Here is a 17304-nt window from a genome sequence, read left to right as displayed (position 1 = left end):
AGCTGTGAGTTTTCGGGTCGTGTGTAGCTTTAATGAATATTTGAAGGTATGTTTGAACACAAGTATAGTAGGAAAATATGTTAAGATTTCTTTTATATTGAATTTATGAGACAGCAACACAATAATACATCGATATCAGGCCTCAACCGTGCGCAGCTTTTTGTGCCCCGTAAATCGAAGGTTTTTATAAACGGTGGATCTGTAGCTCTCTGTTCCGTCACAATATTTTTTTCAGAGAGCTACAGTTCTCCAGCTAGTAGTTTTCTAGTCCGTCCATCTTATCTGATCACCGGTCACCTGAATCTCGAAAAGTGGGCGGGCTGTAATCGGCCAGTGAAAACTCTTGTTGTATTACATCGAACATGTCATTCAAACTGTTCAATCGTCTCGTCACACAACGCAACACTATATCGGGTAAAGCGTTCTAATTCAAAGGTGAATTGCGATAAAATGTGTCTCGTCTCTTGGTTCAAATCGGCGAAATGACCGTAGGAAATGCGTGATCATTCTTATATGTATCAAAAGTACAGCCAATCCTTCAGTGTTTCCGGAGTGATATGACTTATTGGAGCGACCTCAATATGAAACAAGAGGCCCATGGGCCACATCGCTCACCTGAGTTACCTTGGCCCATATCTGAAGACATTCCATATATATTTGCATGTAAAACCTTGGTCCGTATTGTGGCCCCAACCTACCCCTGGAGGCCATGATTTTTACAAACTTGAATCTGCACTATGTTAGGAAGCTTTCATGTAAATCTCAACTCTTCTGGCTCATTGGTTCTTGAGAAGATGATTTTTAAAGATTTTCTCTATTTATTCTCATGTGAAACTTTGATCCCCTACTGTGGCCCCAACCTACCCCCGGGGGCCATGATTTGAACAAACTTGAATCTGCACTATGTCAGGAAGCTTTCATATAAATTTCAGTTCTGGCTCATTGGTTCTTGAGAAGAATTTTAAAGATTTTCCCTATATATTTCTATGTAAATTTTTTATTCCCTATTGTGGCCCCAATTTACCCCCGGGGGTCATGATTTGAACAAACGTGAATTTACACTATGTCGGGAAGCTTTCATGAAAATTTCAGCTCCTCTGGCCCAGTGGTTCTTGAGAAGAAGGTTTTTAAATGACCCCATCCTATTTTTGCGATTGTCTCCCCTTTCAAGGGGGCATGGCCCTTTATTTGAACAAACTTGAAAGTCCTTTACCCAAGAATGCTTTTGGCCAAGTTTAGTTATAAATGGCCTAGTGGTTCTTGAGAAGAAGATGAAAATGTGAAAAGTTTACGACGACGACGACAGACAACGAACAAATTTTGATCAGAAAAGCTAATTAAGCCTTCGGCTCAGGTGAGCTAAAAAGCTGAACTTGGATTGATTAGTTCAAAATCTTATTCTTTAGAAATATGATTTTTCCCTACATGTCATTAAGTCGCTATACTATATGTACATGTACTAGAAATGCCTCTCTTACTGTCCCGAACATGAGAACTCATTTTCAGAGTTATCGAAATTCTAATATGGACCCCAATGGTTTTGATTAACAAACCAACAGGGAATATTGCAACCACATTATTTAAAAAGCAACCATCAAAGACGGTGAAGGTCGGTCGAAACATCTCATATATCCGATACAGTATACATGCAAATTGTTTTGACCTTGCGAAATTGTTGTGTATCAGTGATTGCCTCTGAGCAATTATAATGTAAGAATGCTTACACTGCCCATTTCTCCTCTTATTCTTTATTGCTTAAGTGTGTTAACGAAGTTGTGTAGACTTCATCTTTACAAGTCACTCAGTTACTTAAAGAGCAGCCTGAATGTTTGATCACGAACAACGTGTCAATGAAATTGAACATTACGTCAGTTCAAGACATCATTGCATTCATCATTTTGTATTCCTTCTGCTCAAACATTTATCATTTTATTTCATTCTTTTTAAGTCGTATTGTTTACTGCAGCTTCTTCTGAATGAATCGTCTGGGAAAACATATCTATAATAAGCAGGCAAGAGTTCATTTTCTATGTCATCAAGTAGAGTTCTTCCTTAATTTCATGTTTTAAATATTCTTGTAATTCCCTTTTTAATATTTTAATATTTTTAATATTTTCAAGCGCCAGCTTAAATCGTTGTATTATATCAGTGCTTTCAACTAACTTATTAATCCTTCATAGACATTTGCTATGTTGACAACTAGTCAATTTTAATGTTTTGAACTTGTGTATCTTTTAATTTAATTTGCATGTACAGCGCCATTGATTGCAATTTTGTTTGTAAAATTGTGTGCTTTTATAAATTTTAATAATAATAATAAACCAAGTATTATAAGTCATGTACGGGACTAAATTTTATTATTATTATTATTTTTATTATTCCCCCTCCAAATGTATGAGTTAGACAATTTAGATGATGTAATTCAATATTCAGCAAATGTAAACCACACTTATACATGTAAATATAAATAATTACTAATCTGATCTCTCTCTCTCTCTCTCTCTCTCTCTCTCTCTCTCTCTCTCTCCACATCAGTTGTGGTGTTTGAGGTACTGCTTTTGTAATAAACATCATTAAATCGAAATTTGAAATCATTCAATAAGAAAGCTACAGCACGTTTCCGTTCATAATTAACAAATTGGAATTAACTAATAACGTATATTCTGCAAAGGATTTTGTTTTAAAAAAAATGTTTTTTATTAATTAGTTGCATTTTACCAAGATTGTTTTTTACTAGAGTTGCAAATTCCAACAGGCAAGTGTCTACGAGATATAGGAACTATATGGTTTTGGAACTCTTCTAAAGCAGTTCCGAAAATTATGCGTCACATTCACATACAAACGAGTATAGCTTTTTGAACAAAGCTTGCTGTCTTTAGGAACAAATTTATACTGTAAACTGATGTAAATGCACTTTTTCTATTATAACCTTGAAGTAGACATGGCATTTGTACTAAAAATAGAAAGTGCTGTTTCTTTTCAACCTAAATATTTTAGTGTGTTTAATAAAATGATTTATTTTTAAAACAGCAAGTGACAAACTACATGTATACTCTAAGCTCTGAATTGGCCAAATTTTCTCGAGCATTTTTAGGTTTGTATGCAAAACAGACAATTTCTGTTATTTACTGAATTATAGAAACGTTTTTGATAGTTGCTATGGATAAGATTCATTACATTGCAATTTGTTTTCTTCGTTTTCTCTCTTTTTACAGACTGAAAATCTCGTAAAATTGTTAAGATGTACGTAAATTAGATCACCAGCAAATTATCTCCCTTGCATAGAATAGAGATTTTGAAAACCAATGGAATAAATTAGAATTCTCAAATCATGCATTTTCTACCAATCACAAAGAAGAGGAAGTGCATTGTCCGGAGACTATAAAATACTTCAACTATATAGTATACATATTCATGTATATAATGTCTTCCTCGGAAGACGGTAATTACTGATGGCTAAAGACGAACTCATTCTGATTAAAAAATAGCTGCATAATTTGAAGATTATTTTCAGAAAGTGGCGAGCAAATACCCTAGCACAATAAACAAAAAAATTTCTGATGTTCACAGAATTCACAGAGTTACCGTCCGTGGATGTTTACTTAGTGAGCTATTTCGAGTCATAATTTACAACCATACAAACTCTAATACGTTGAAAGTTACTAGAATGTGTTTTGAAAATTCCCCTTTATCTCAAACTATGATTAAAATTTTGAGAGATTTCAAAATTTATCTGATATCAGATTATTCGTGGCCGAGTGGTTAAAGCATCGCGCTCAAAATCACACGGCCTCTCACCTCTGTCGGCACGGGTTTGAATCCCGCTCGTGCCGGTAAGTGAGAAAGTTTCTCAGTTTACTTTCGGAAGGTCGGTGATCTCTTCCCAGGTACATTGTATCTGGGTTCTCTCTTCCACCAATAAAAACTGGGCGCCACCAGATAACTGAAAAATTGTTGAGTGTGGAGGAAAACATCAATCAATTGTAATCACGACTTACATAATTTTCCCATGCCCCTAATTTGACCCAACTAGGCTTCTGTAGATATCCGCCCGATCGTCCAAAGATTTGTCACCTAAACACAAAAGAGATCTTGACATACCGGTAACGTAGCGACAGAAACGCGGGAAGAAAGTTGCCTGAATGTTGAAGATGCTAGGTAGAAGCGAAAATCCCGATCTTCATATGTTTTATTGTACAGAATATTTGGCGGAGGACCCTGTGATTATGCTCCAAAGAGAGCATTAGAACTCGAGGATGAGGATACGAATGAAGAGTTATTTGATGTGACGATAAAGGCATCCTTTGCTTGCAAATGATCTTCGGCATGTTTTGAATTTTAAAAGTATAGACAATGCAAAAAGCAATACAACTGAAATTTCAAGGGGACGCATGCAGGATATTTAAGGCAATCGACTTGATTTAGGGCTAACATAATAATGTACAGGTATGCAATACTTACAAAATCCTTATTTTTCAAAAAGTGAATTTAGGAATATTTTAGTCAAGTAGAAAAAAGTGAAAATATTCAAAACCAGGTTTTCTCATGTACATTTGTTACGTCTTTGTGTCATTTTAACCTAGCTGAAAAAAAATCGAACATACGATTCAGTAAATCTTTTAACTTTTAAAAGAAACGACTTTTTAAATCGTTTCTACGATTTACTAAATCGTTGAAATGATTTATTTTATTTTTCCGTAAAGGTTAAAATGACACGAATACGCCGTCGCACGTTGGAATTTGTCTCAATGAACAATAACTATAAAAACAAGAAATGTTTGTAAAACATATATGCCCCCTAAGCTGTGCCATCTGTACTCGTATAAAATGTTTATACTACCACAATCAAATCAAGAAAGTGCCAGGGGCATTAAGGACACGAATAAGCTGTTAATGAGTCGCTTCTATATTATATGTCGTCAAATTATGTTTAATGGTTAAAAGTGGAATACTCCTTTCTTCTCTGAAGGTCGAACATACATCAATTGCATAGTGTTCTCTTCTAGATGGCATCAAATGCATGAAGTACATCACTGCACTTGATAATCTTTTGAACTGAAAATCACTAGAGATCTCTAATACCAGTGACAAACCCATGCATGAAATATCACTATCAAGGAAAGGCTTATCAAGATACCAATTGTTTATTGTATTGTATTGTACCTGCTTATCTATTGTGAGTAGTGCTAAGTAATGGTTATCTTCTAGCATCCGAGTAATATTCACATTATCAAATAGATGGGCGGTCCTTCTGTCACGATGCGCACAAGTGAGAGAAGGACCGCCCATCTCTTTGATAATGTGAATTTTACGATGATGCTAGAAGATGACCGACTTGTCACATATTTCAAAAGCTTCTTATTTTACCTTTATTGAACCATACATTCAATACAATGGTAGATTGCCATATACCATTGTCGGACGATGCATGTGTATATAACATTTAATACGCTTTACCCGTAAAACAGCAAAACTAACTTAACGAACATTGATTATCCCTGTCAGTATCAATCACATATTGGTGGCTTCATAAATTATTTTTCAGGAATTTAATGCTATACATGTATTTGTACAAATGTTTTAAGAAAACATGTATAACACAAATATTAAAGCAGGAAAAGGATTAAAGCCTTGCATTAGCAAACTCTTTATAAAATGAGAGAGAGAGAGAGAGAGAGGGGGGGGTACTATTTAACATAGCTGACTGTGAAGAAACACTCATGGGTATGTGTATATCTGTTACACAACACTTCCTGTCTGCTGTCTGCTTCAACTCCCCAGATATCGATCGGCGCACGCTTTACCTGTGAAACAGCAAAAGTTGTATCATAGTTTGGCGTGCTTTCTTTTGTTAAAAGTGTGGGTTATCTGTACATAACCCACACTTTTCTTTAAACCCCGCCCACAAACTCGAAAAAAAACAACATCACTGTCCACTATGTGAAGTTCCTCCAGATCAAAATTGCCCATATCAAACACGGTTAACTGACTCAGACGAAGTTCTCGAAATAAATATTCGCACTCAACCTCATTTGTAGCTTGAGACAAGATAATATCGTCAATAGTTTCGTCCCAAAGACTTTCTATTTCCCTATTCTCCTCCATGTCACTGCATGTGTGCGAACAAGTCGAGAAACACGTTAAGTAGAAACACGGATAGCATTTATAAAGATTTCATAAAAGATCCAGTCACGTGATAAGAACGCGTTCGAGAGATCAACTTGTTTTGTGGACAAAACAGCGGCGGCCATACAATTCTTAATAAAAAAATTTTGTTTCGCTTATGTTTCACCCATTTTTTTCTTTCATTCATTGTATATACATGTAAATGTTTTTAAGCCAAATTAGTCAAACTATTTATTGCAAATGTAGTGATTTTGGGGGGTGGATTTTTGGTATCTCTGGTCGGGCTCGGAGTTCTCTGAGCCTACACGTGCAATTGTCTATCTCTTACCCGCGAACTCTAAGGAGAGCAGACGTGCTTTAGGAAGTGCAGCACTATAGTTCGTGTATTCGTTGATCCTTTGTAAGTTGTCCTGTTTATTGGTGAATACATGTGTTTATAAGTGTTTTTCCGGTGTTTTGTGTATAGGAAATCACTTCACAATGAAGACTATCAGATAGGATTTTTAAAAGAGTAACTACCATCATCAATTAAATATGTTGCTAAATTTTTAAAAAAGAAAAATGCACAAATATGGGTTCTTAGAATCTTAATTTATTTTCAATTCTTTGAAGCAAATACCGGTACTAGTAGTCGGAAAATGAGTAAATATGAAATAAAAATATTTAAAACCAACAGTATATAAACATTTAGATGAATTAACAAATTTAAAGAGTTTTTTAAAAGAATAATTAACGTTCATACAAATTTTGGTGATAGAAAGTAATTTTAATAGAAATATATAGTGTTCAAAGTGTAATGTAAAGACAAAAAATTGCCACCATATTATTAACAGGCGACCGCGCTTCCGAAAGCTAAAATAAAATATAATGAATAATAGTGAACTATGGTACAAGTGACTTACCCCAAATAATATTGTTGATTATGTTCAGATACCCGGTGGGCGTGGTCATAATGACACTCGGGAGCTACGCTCCCTCGTGTCATTATGACCACGCCCATGGGGTATCTGCACATAACCAACAATATTATATGGGGTAACTACTACTAACTTCACGAAAACTTAGTATCCCTGTCTTGTTTCTATTGTGTAATTCTGATATTAGTACCGCCCATGCGATAATAAGGTGGGAGGAGCTCGTATTATTACATATGCGATAATAAGACCCTGTTGATGATAACCAGATACAATTCCTGAACAACAAAAGAAAATCACTGTAAATGTGTGACAATGACCAACTCATTATGAAATATCACCATTATCAAAGATAGTGTTCTCATAATATTGGGTGGACACCAATTGTACAGTGTAACGCATTGCACTCAGTGACATTTTGACCTCAAAATCAATAGGGCACATCTACTACCAATGACCATGTAGGAAATATCATTACCATCAAATGAATGGTTCTCAAGATACTGAACGAACTTCTGACATACCAACCAACCGGTGCAAAGCAATATGTCCCTCTTCTTTGAAGGCCTCTGCTCGCCGCTTACGGCTGTGACACGGGGACTCGATTTTTGCGGCCTCGTCAAAGGGACCGTCCCATTTAGTCGTCTCTAACGACAGGCAAAAGGTACTGAGGACCTATTCTAACTCGGATCCTCTCGGAATGACAACATTTGGTCTACTAACCGACTAACAGATGCAAAGCAATACGTCCCTCTTCTTTGAAGGGGGTATAATAAATGAAAAACAATATGCATATCATGAAAATTTCTTTTTGAAATAAAATATTTTCTAATTACCACCTTTATCACGTTTATTTTGCCCTGACCATTTTTGCACTTCTGGAAGGAGACCAATAGCCAAAATATATAACAGCATTTCTCAGTACCGACAGTGTTAATGGAAGAAGAAACATGACTGTATATCGGATATGGTCGTGAAATTAGAACTTATTACTGAACTTGTAAGTAGTGATTGAAGCACTACTCCTGACAGGGTGATGGTGTATTTGAAAATGATCCTTTCTTTACATTTGCTTTTTAGGGTCCCACCTATAGGCCCTTTAGTGATCAGTTTGTGTCTGTGTCCATGCATCCATTGCTCAACAGTTTTCTGACCCCCCCCCCTTTTTTTTGCTATCCCTGCAGATATTATATTGAGAGAAAAAATGTTTAAATACATTTCAGTGGGTTACAGATCAAGTTTGATTTGATAATTTTCCGGACTTTTATGGGCTATTTATTTCAAAATTTATGCATATTGAGTTTGATGTCCTATCTTTGAAAGAGTTGTGGACCTTGAACTTACAAAATGTTACAGATCGGAGCACCTTCTGTGATGTTAGCCACCATAATGATATTTAGTTTTACATTAATCAGTGTTACAGGTCTATACGGAATAAACAATGAAATTAAAACAGTAACATTATACGCTAGTCTGAGAGATATTTGAGGTAGGCCACGCAGAAGTGTGGTCTGTTCTAATACAGGGTTTTCAAACTGTACACACGTTTCTGCGGAACTGATGTTTTCATTTCTGCGGGATTGACGTGGATATATTTCTAAATTAATATAATAATACTTAATTAGGGATTGATATTATTTGTAATATCAGTCTTCGAGTTGTATTATCTCTAGAAATAATCAAGCGCATTGATCAACGTAAAAAAATGAAATAAACATAGGTAATTAGAATTCAATTGTCAATTTGTACTGCGTTTGTTTTGGGTTCAATTTATTTCATTGACTATTTTTAGATATTTATTAATCCGTGAAATACAAAAAAGAGTGATGTTTTGTGGATTCCAGACAAGTGAAAATTACAGTAGATACATATATACATTTATATATGTATGCCTTCCAAAATCACTATCCTGTGTAAATTGTTTCAACTAATAAATTTTGTAATGATAGCAATTAAGATATTTTAATTAAACTATGAATTCACAATTAACCCCTCGTCCTAAAGATATGTACAAAATGTATATCGTCAGTGTGGTCCGATCTATAAAAACTATAACGATATCTTTCATCTTCTGAGTATCTTTTTTACCTGTGAAGTCTTATGTTTTATTTATTTCTGAAACACTTTATTGCACGAAGTACATCAATTTCAGATTAACCTCGTACCATTATATTGATGGAGTCGGACATTGAAGCAATGTTTAATGGCGATGTGTGAAGTACAAAATGACTGTATGTACAGGAGAGAAACATAGAACATTAATATTGAGAGTCGTTTGTTCTAAAGTACTGGCCGCAAGACCATAAACTGAGAATAGACTTAAGTCTAAATTTCAAATCCAGCTAACTTTTGAAATAATTTTCATAAACAAATAAAAATATTCAGTAAATGTTTGTATTTTAATTTTTTTTTAAACCACAAGATTTTTTTAAAGATCTGTGCTAGATAAATTTTAAGATTTAAGTGATCAAAATTTTGACTTACGTATATTCTCAGTTTATGGTATTGGGGTCTGGACATTCCTTATTATACATACAAAACATATATACTAACATTACTTGAATACATAACTTTTCACTTCGAGATGTACTCTCAAAGACACGCCAAAAACTTTCGATTAAATGAGCATATTATAGACCAGTCTCTCTGTATTTCTCTGTATTTTATTTGTATGAAGAGTAAAAACTCTCCATCTATCTATCTATCTCGCTTTCCCAGCTAACAAAAAAACAAAGAAAAGATTTCCTAAGATCTATCTAATTCATTTGGGTTTGGGAATAAAACTTGGAAAAATGACAGAATGATGCTAGAAATGGATTTCATTAGGACCCAGCTGTTAAAAGATATCGATTCATTCGGGATGTGTAAGAACCTTGAAATGAATATCCATTGTTCACACAGAATTTACGATCAATTTCCTGTAAACGACACCAGTTTTATCCTGCAGTATCAGAATTATTTCAAAAGATGTTACTATCGTCTATTTTTATATTCCTGCAGTTTTAAGTTTAAGTCTGCTTTCAGTCTGAATACCCCTTTCTTCTAATTGGAGATTTATACCAAACACACTCTATTCCTATATCAATAAAATCACTATGATTCCAACAGTAGTGTATGCTTTGTTATTTTTAATACGAGGTATATTCCTTTAACACGAAAATGTAACAGTTAGAAAATAACAACTGTATTTTGGATTAGGTGAGTTAGATATGATCAACAATATATTCAAATTTATCGTTACTCAAAGAAAATGTATACATGTATTTAAAAGAACGTCTAAAAGATGTATTTTTCTATGCTTTGAAAGGCATTGCAAATATTAACAAGTTTAAGCTTATAATAACTGTCTAAGTGAACTAAGAACACAGGTTCGATAACATTTTGACTATATTGTTACTAGGAATATTGTATAAGGCGCTGTGATAGCTACAATACGTAATTTCTGAGATTTCTCTCTCTATAGAACGTTTACTCGGTAAGGTGCAAAAGAATTTGTTTTTAAACGAGGGATTGGGCCAATTTGTTTAGCTCCTGGATAAAGTGCGGTCCGAGGTAATTTTATTGATGTTTTATCCTAATAATCTTTTTTTCGATACATCAGATCGGAAATTTTTAACGTTTCCATCTAAATATGTGTACTATGCAACACTGATGAAAAAAATATACCACAAACAATGAAAACATTTTTTTCCCCCAAAGTTTTGTTTCGAGTTAGTTCTGTTTGTAATATCCCTCCAAAATCCTACACTCTGTACCTACCGACCCAGCGGCTTCTGGTGTGGATCAAATCAAGAATTATTTAAGTTTCTCCTACACATTTCGATCACTTGAAACACAAATCGTGTCAACCTGTATTCAGGTAGTAAAGAAACATTAGAAATGCTTGTCATATTACATTATTTTTTTGTTCGTATGAAATATGCAGAAATACATGTAGGATATTTCTTGAAACTGATATTGCCTTTTAATAAAACACATTTCAATGATTTGTTATACTCAACTTTTCTACAATTCTATATTTTTTATCTAATCATGAGCTATATCTTAATTACATTATAATACGAAATACACCTCCCGTCACAAAAGAGCTTACAACTCGAAACTTGCGTATTGAGACTGACATTTTCAAATAAAAGCCCAGAGAGGTCACTGCCTCATGTTTACACTTTTTAATAGGGTAAAATAAAGCATTGAAAATGCCTATGTGCTAGTCTTTAGAGTTTAAGGATTTTTTCATGCAGTGTGACCACAGAACTACATGTATGCCAGTAAATTACTAACTTTACTTTGGCCCGTTTACCCTTCTGAGACATACATGTAGGTCATCAAGAGCTCCCCCTTGCGTTCCCAATGTTCTCCATCTGCCTTCAGGAATTGCTCATCTGTGTGCTGTCACCCTCCACGTCTCTTCTCTCGGAGATCTCAGGTATTCCTCCGTTTCCTCGGGGATTCCAAGCTTGAATTTCCGAAAGAAAATCTTTGTGTTTTCTTTTATTTGAGCAGTCAAATTTTAGTAAAGGTAAAAGACTTCTGTATTGTACTTTGAATGAAATTTCGAGCTAAGTTTTCTTCGAGAAATTCAGGCCTGGGTAGGGTTTGGCAGGTAATGTTTTGGATGGTTTTTGGAGCGTGTGTCCAATTGTATTCCTACTTCTGATGGTAGTTCGTTGATTTTCTGCTATAGATCTGTGTTACTGATGGTAAACTGGCCAGTGAATTGAACTTTTTTTTTGAATATCTGGATTTTTCGCTAGGCTGTTTTTATCGTTCTCAAGATTTTTTTTAGGCGTAATCAAGACCGATTTAACAGGTGAGCTGTTGTTTCTTATGAAATTTATTTAGATTTTTCAGATGGTTTTCAGGATTTTAAAAGTAGGTCTTCACATCTGCATCTGTTCCTCCATCCATGGGTAAAGGGCATCCGAATTATTCATATAAAGGATCTCACCCTTTTCAAAGGGGAGACAATTAAGAAATAATGAAATTATGGTGACATCTTTTAAAATCCTCTCAGGAACTACTAAACTAACCGCGAAACTTACAGTTTTAGAAAATAATACATAACGATGCAAACCGTTCCGAATATATATTCCAAAAACTCTAGTGCAGTTCTGCAGCTATCACTGAACCATAAAAGACATTGAATGCTTCTTTAATAAATTGTTAAAATAATGGCCCCTGGAGGTAGGGTGGGGCCACAAAAGAAGATCAAAGTATTGAACGGGAATATACTAGTCTAGTATAGAAAAAATCTGTAAAAATCTTCTGAAGAACAACAGCGGCACGATGAGTTATATTGATATAAAACATCTTAAGGTAGCGTAGATTCAAGTTCGTTCAAATTATCGTCCCTCGGGGGTAGTGGGTAAATAGGCACAATAATGGAACACCGGTTGTTGTTTTTTTTATTAGAATATACAGACAAAACTAAAAAAAACATTCACAAGATCTGCAATGTCATAATTAGTCATATCAATTTGCAAGCATCAACAAAATAATGTGAATCCTTCCTAATTATAGTAAATTCAATATTGTCCAAAGCATGGCTGCTTTAAATTGATTTGATAACATGCATTGAAGGTATATATTTCTCTATTCCATGGTAATAGCGTATCATGTAAAGTTTGCTTGTAATTTGTCGATCAAATTTATTATTTCAGGATGTCTAGTTATTGATCATCTGAGGATTGTCACCGACAGATTATTAACATTGCTTAGACCTCGTGTACTTTCCATAAAAAATACAAAGTGTTCTCCGTTATTTCCCACTTCATCATGATCAGCGCGTACAATCGTGGGGAGGGTGCATTTTATTTTTGGAGAATTGTGGGGAGGGGGCACGTTTTTGAAAATAATCATTATGCATAATGATGCAATGCATTTAAAGATGAATAAAAGACAATAAACCCGTGGGAATCCGGGTTAGCATAGGTTCTCAGTACCCCCTTGCTTGTCGTTAGAGGCGATTAAATGAGGCGGTCCTTCTGATGAGACCGCAAAAACCGAGGTTCCGGGTCAAAGCAGGTGTTGCACGGTAAAGGTCCCTCCCAGCCCAAACACCATAAGCGCCGAGCAAGGCCAAAATTTGTAGCCCTTCGCCGGCAATGGTGACGTCTCAATATGAGTGTAATATTCTCGAGAGTCAAACAATATTTGATCATTCAATGAAATCTAAGACATCGCAGTCTTCCACATCTGCTTCATACTTAGATATTTTATTGAACATAGATGTCGATGGCAAACTAACAATTCAAATTTATGACAAACGGGATGACTTCAGCTTCTCCATCATCAACTTCCCATATTTATGTAGCAATATTCCATTATCACCTGCATATGGTGTTTAAGCATCTCAAATGAATCGATATGCAAGATCTTGTTCTGCTTATGACCAGTTTTTTAATCGAGTCAGGCTATTGACAAATAAGTCGATGTTACAGGAGTTTCAACAGTCAGCATTTCGAAAATTTTATGGTGTTTATAACGATCTAGTTTACCAATACAACCTGTCATTGGGGAAAATGCTGTCTGACATCTTTCATTAATTGAGGCCTCTCTATACACATTTTGACTACGGATTACTTCGTTTATCCGATGAAAATATAGGGCTTACGGTGTATTTGACCGGTCAATGCATATGCTTACTCCTCCCTTTTACCTGATCCCATTTCTGGTATGCCCATGTTTGCCCTACTCTTAATGCTGTATTATTTATAGGGGTTATGAGAGTGATTACTGTGTTATTTTCACCTTTTCTTTGGATGACTGTCCCCCCTCCCACCACTTCAACACACACCACACACTAATTTCAATAGTGGTATTGAACGATTTAAGAAAATGAAATTTTGAAAAAAGTAATCGTGATTTTGAAGACCAGGGAAAACTCCATTTGAGTGCGTGTATGTGTGTGTTTTGCTAGTAATGATTATTTTGTCAACATCCAATATTTAACCCGCCCAACCCCACCTTAAAAAACAATGATTCATATTTGTTCATAAAAGATTTCCATAATTGCTCAGATTAATGACTGTAAGTGGGAAATGTTCCAATATTCTTTGTGAGCTGGAGATGTGTTATTTCAAATGAAATTCTACAAGCAATGCCTATAACAAAGGTGAATGTACACATTATTCAATTTAAATACGGGACTTTCGAGATACGGATCCACTCTGACTTATATCGCGCGATGAACGTAATTTGTAGGGCATGCCACTTCCGGATTACAATAACATCGAAGTAAACAAACATGGAATACTTCAATTGCGATCAATTTCCAGCATTAAAATGATACACTCTGTACCTTTCAAAGCAAGGAATCACAACAACTATTTATAGGAAAATGCATTTGATTAATTCATGTGAGTTAGCGAGGGAATCTTGAGAATATCGGTAAAATTTCACGCCGGTTAAATGCGCATTTTCCCTTCCATGAAAGGCGAAGATAACAGTGATCTAATTTACACCCAGGTACTAAGCACCAATAGTGACTTGGGTCGTCATCGTAGGACTGCATATAGCTCTTTACAGACCGTCTGCTAGCGAAACACCATGATATCAACTTTGCCGTACAATTGGCTTCTACCACGTGGCCGTGGTGTATAAATGGTCGTTCCGGCACATCCCGAATGTTCCGTACTCATGGCTATACAGTTCTTCACCAGTCTCTCTAAAGCAAGTCCTAAGTATTTTAGTGCATTCGTACTACATGTACTAACGCAGTAAAGTGGTAGGCACATGTACTAGCTTTAGTCAGACTGGTTCTTCTCGTTAGTGAAGTATTTTATACAAATTGTGTTTCAAGTATCAAAATACCTCCACACCCTATTTTCACACGCAATGTGATTCAGACACCAAAGCCATTATTTCTGGATTGTGCATGTGCAAATACGTGATGCCGTTAAACAGTGAAGTGAAAAATGATTTTGCCACATATACCTTTGCGTCATCGTGAAACTACTACTTTAATTAAAAGCAAATTCTAACCCGGAAGAAGGCAGATCGAACAACGCAATTGTAAGAAATATTGAGGATGGTCAATTTGCTTTATTTAAACAGACGTGATACTGCGATGGACGTATGAACAATGATACCGAGGAACTTTGTACGTCATGTCTATTGTGTAGGATGAAATGTTCATTAAAATTCATTAGTACAGTTCTTTCTTATATGAAAACTGATAATTTCTCCAAGCTAAAATGTAAATTATATTCAATTTAAAACTATATACTATTTCTTGGACAATAAATTTATATATGTGATGTAATCGGATTTTTACAATTTTTTTTTATTTTGCTTGTATGTTGTTTCACAAACAAGTTATATGTTTCATTTTTTTTTAATTTGAGAATTTTTCACCCATACAGAGATGTCATCACCTTTTGGTGAAACACTTCCACGTTTGGCCTATGCACAATGCTAAGGGCCATAGCAGTAGGGATACTTAACGTGACAACGCCTGCGGCGGCGCAGAATCTCTATCCGAAAGATCCGTGACTTTCCTGCTAATACACGGCGATTGGCTAAGGAACAGTCACTACATGTTGTACCTATGTCAAACGTCTAAGATTTGACGCGGCACCAGGATCGAGAATCGATTCCTGGCCTCCCGGTTGCGAAGCGAGTAGTCCTTCCTACAAAGCTACATGTACATTCTGTACCACAATCAGTTGCAAAAAACATGTATTTTGTACAGCTTATAAAGAAAACAAAAATTCGACATAAATCCTTGCAAATGTTAAAAGTTGAATGTTATTCAAAAGATAACACTACCCGTGTCAGCGGTAATTACAATTTACGAGTCCATTACCTGTAAAAGTACTATTCTTTTTACAATGCCGATGCCATCAGTTTATGATACTTCTCTCCATAATACAACTTACAGAAGCAAAAATCATATTCCTCTGGAATAATTTTACGGTGACAATATATTGCATATAATTATTCGTTTGCATCATTAATTTTGGTTTGTTTTTGGTAAATTTCTTTGTTCGCCAAAATGAATTGAATATACGATTAGGAAATCATCACTGATTTACAAATTACAACGAAGTGTCTTGTATGCTGTTTTGATTTAGTATGAACAAATCGTCTGCATTCCGAGACCGATACACATGAAAACATGGCGATGCACAGGCAGGTTGAACTGTGTATTCAAAGCAATTAATATAATCCGTTAACATCAAACTAAATACTTGAAATAGTTTTCATAGAAAAATAGAATACCCCTACCATCTCGCATTTTTCATCAGCAAAAACAAAGTAGGCCGTTTCGGAAACTGCCATGACGTCAGAGTGACCTACATGTGTAATTCGTAGCTACATAGGAAAACGATCGGTTGTATATTTCTGAGCCATAGTAAAATAGAAATAAAGTTCTTGTTTTCGTGTATGTTGCAGGATAACCTCCTTGGTCTCGAAATGTTGTTTTGAAATATAAAAGCCTCGCCGAACGCTCGGCTCTTATGTTTCAAAACAACATTTCTCGACCTCTAAGGTTATCCTGCAACATACGCCATTATCATTTCCTAACTTTATTATTGGTGTTTTATTGTACAGATTAGAAACTTAAATATACGCATGGCAATGCATTGGATTGAAGTTTTACGTGATCATATGCATATTTGTGTGACAAAATTAACATCGCTCGATCGGGCGGTGATACCCCCTCGCACCCTCTCACTATTGGTTGTTAGGATAATAAGAAATATGGCTGGAACCCATGGTTTATCTACCTATCTTTAGATAGATAAAAAGAATTTTAGCTAAAAACTGCATTTATTTTCTACATTCTCATACATATATCGATATTGATATAACAACTACCATTCGTTGTACGGAAGCGGTGCTTGAAATTAACCGAACGGAATATGTCGTAAAACTGTCATAAAAGCGAGCGATCATCTGTAAACGTTTCTATTTTACTAAATTAATCAACATGAAATTAAGGTCGAAGACTGGTTTCCTGAACATTTTTACTGCATGACGCATTTCCAACCCTGTATTAGATCGTTAAAGAAGGATTGAAAGGGCTACGATGGACATTGAGAACTAAATTAAATCTTATGACATAATTTCTTCAGTTATTCTGATAGCAAAATTCGCTCTCTTATTTGTTCCATTTCGCCAATCATTCATTTCGACAAAATTCCCGATGTATCTTCTAACATATATTTATTTCAATTGGATTAATACTAGGAAACTCTTTGATAAGCTGAATGACTTATGATAGGTTGTTCTCATTATAACATACTAAAGTACCTCTTCT

This window comes from Ostrea edulis, chromosome 6, assembly GCF_947568905.1.
Source record: "Ostrea edulis chromosome 6, xbOstEdul1.1, whole genome shotgun sequence".
In the NCBI taxonomy this organism is placed as follows: Eukaryota; Metazoa; Mollusca; class Bivalvia; order Ostreida; family Ostreidae; genus Ostrea; species Ostrea edulis.
Note: the sequence above shows the minus strand (reverse complement) of the source record.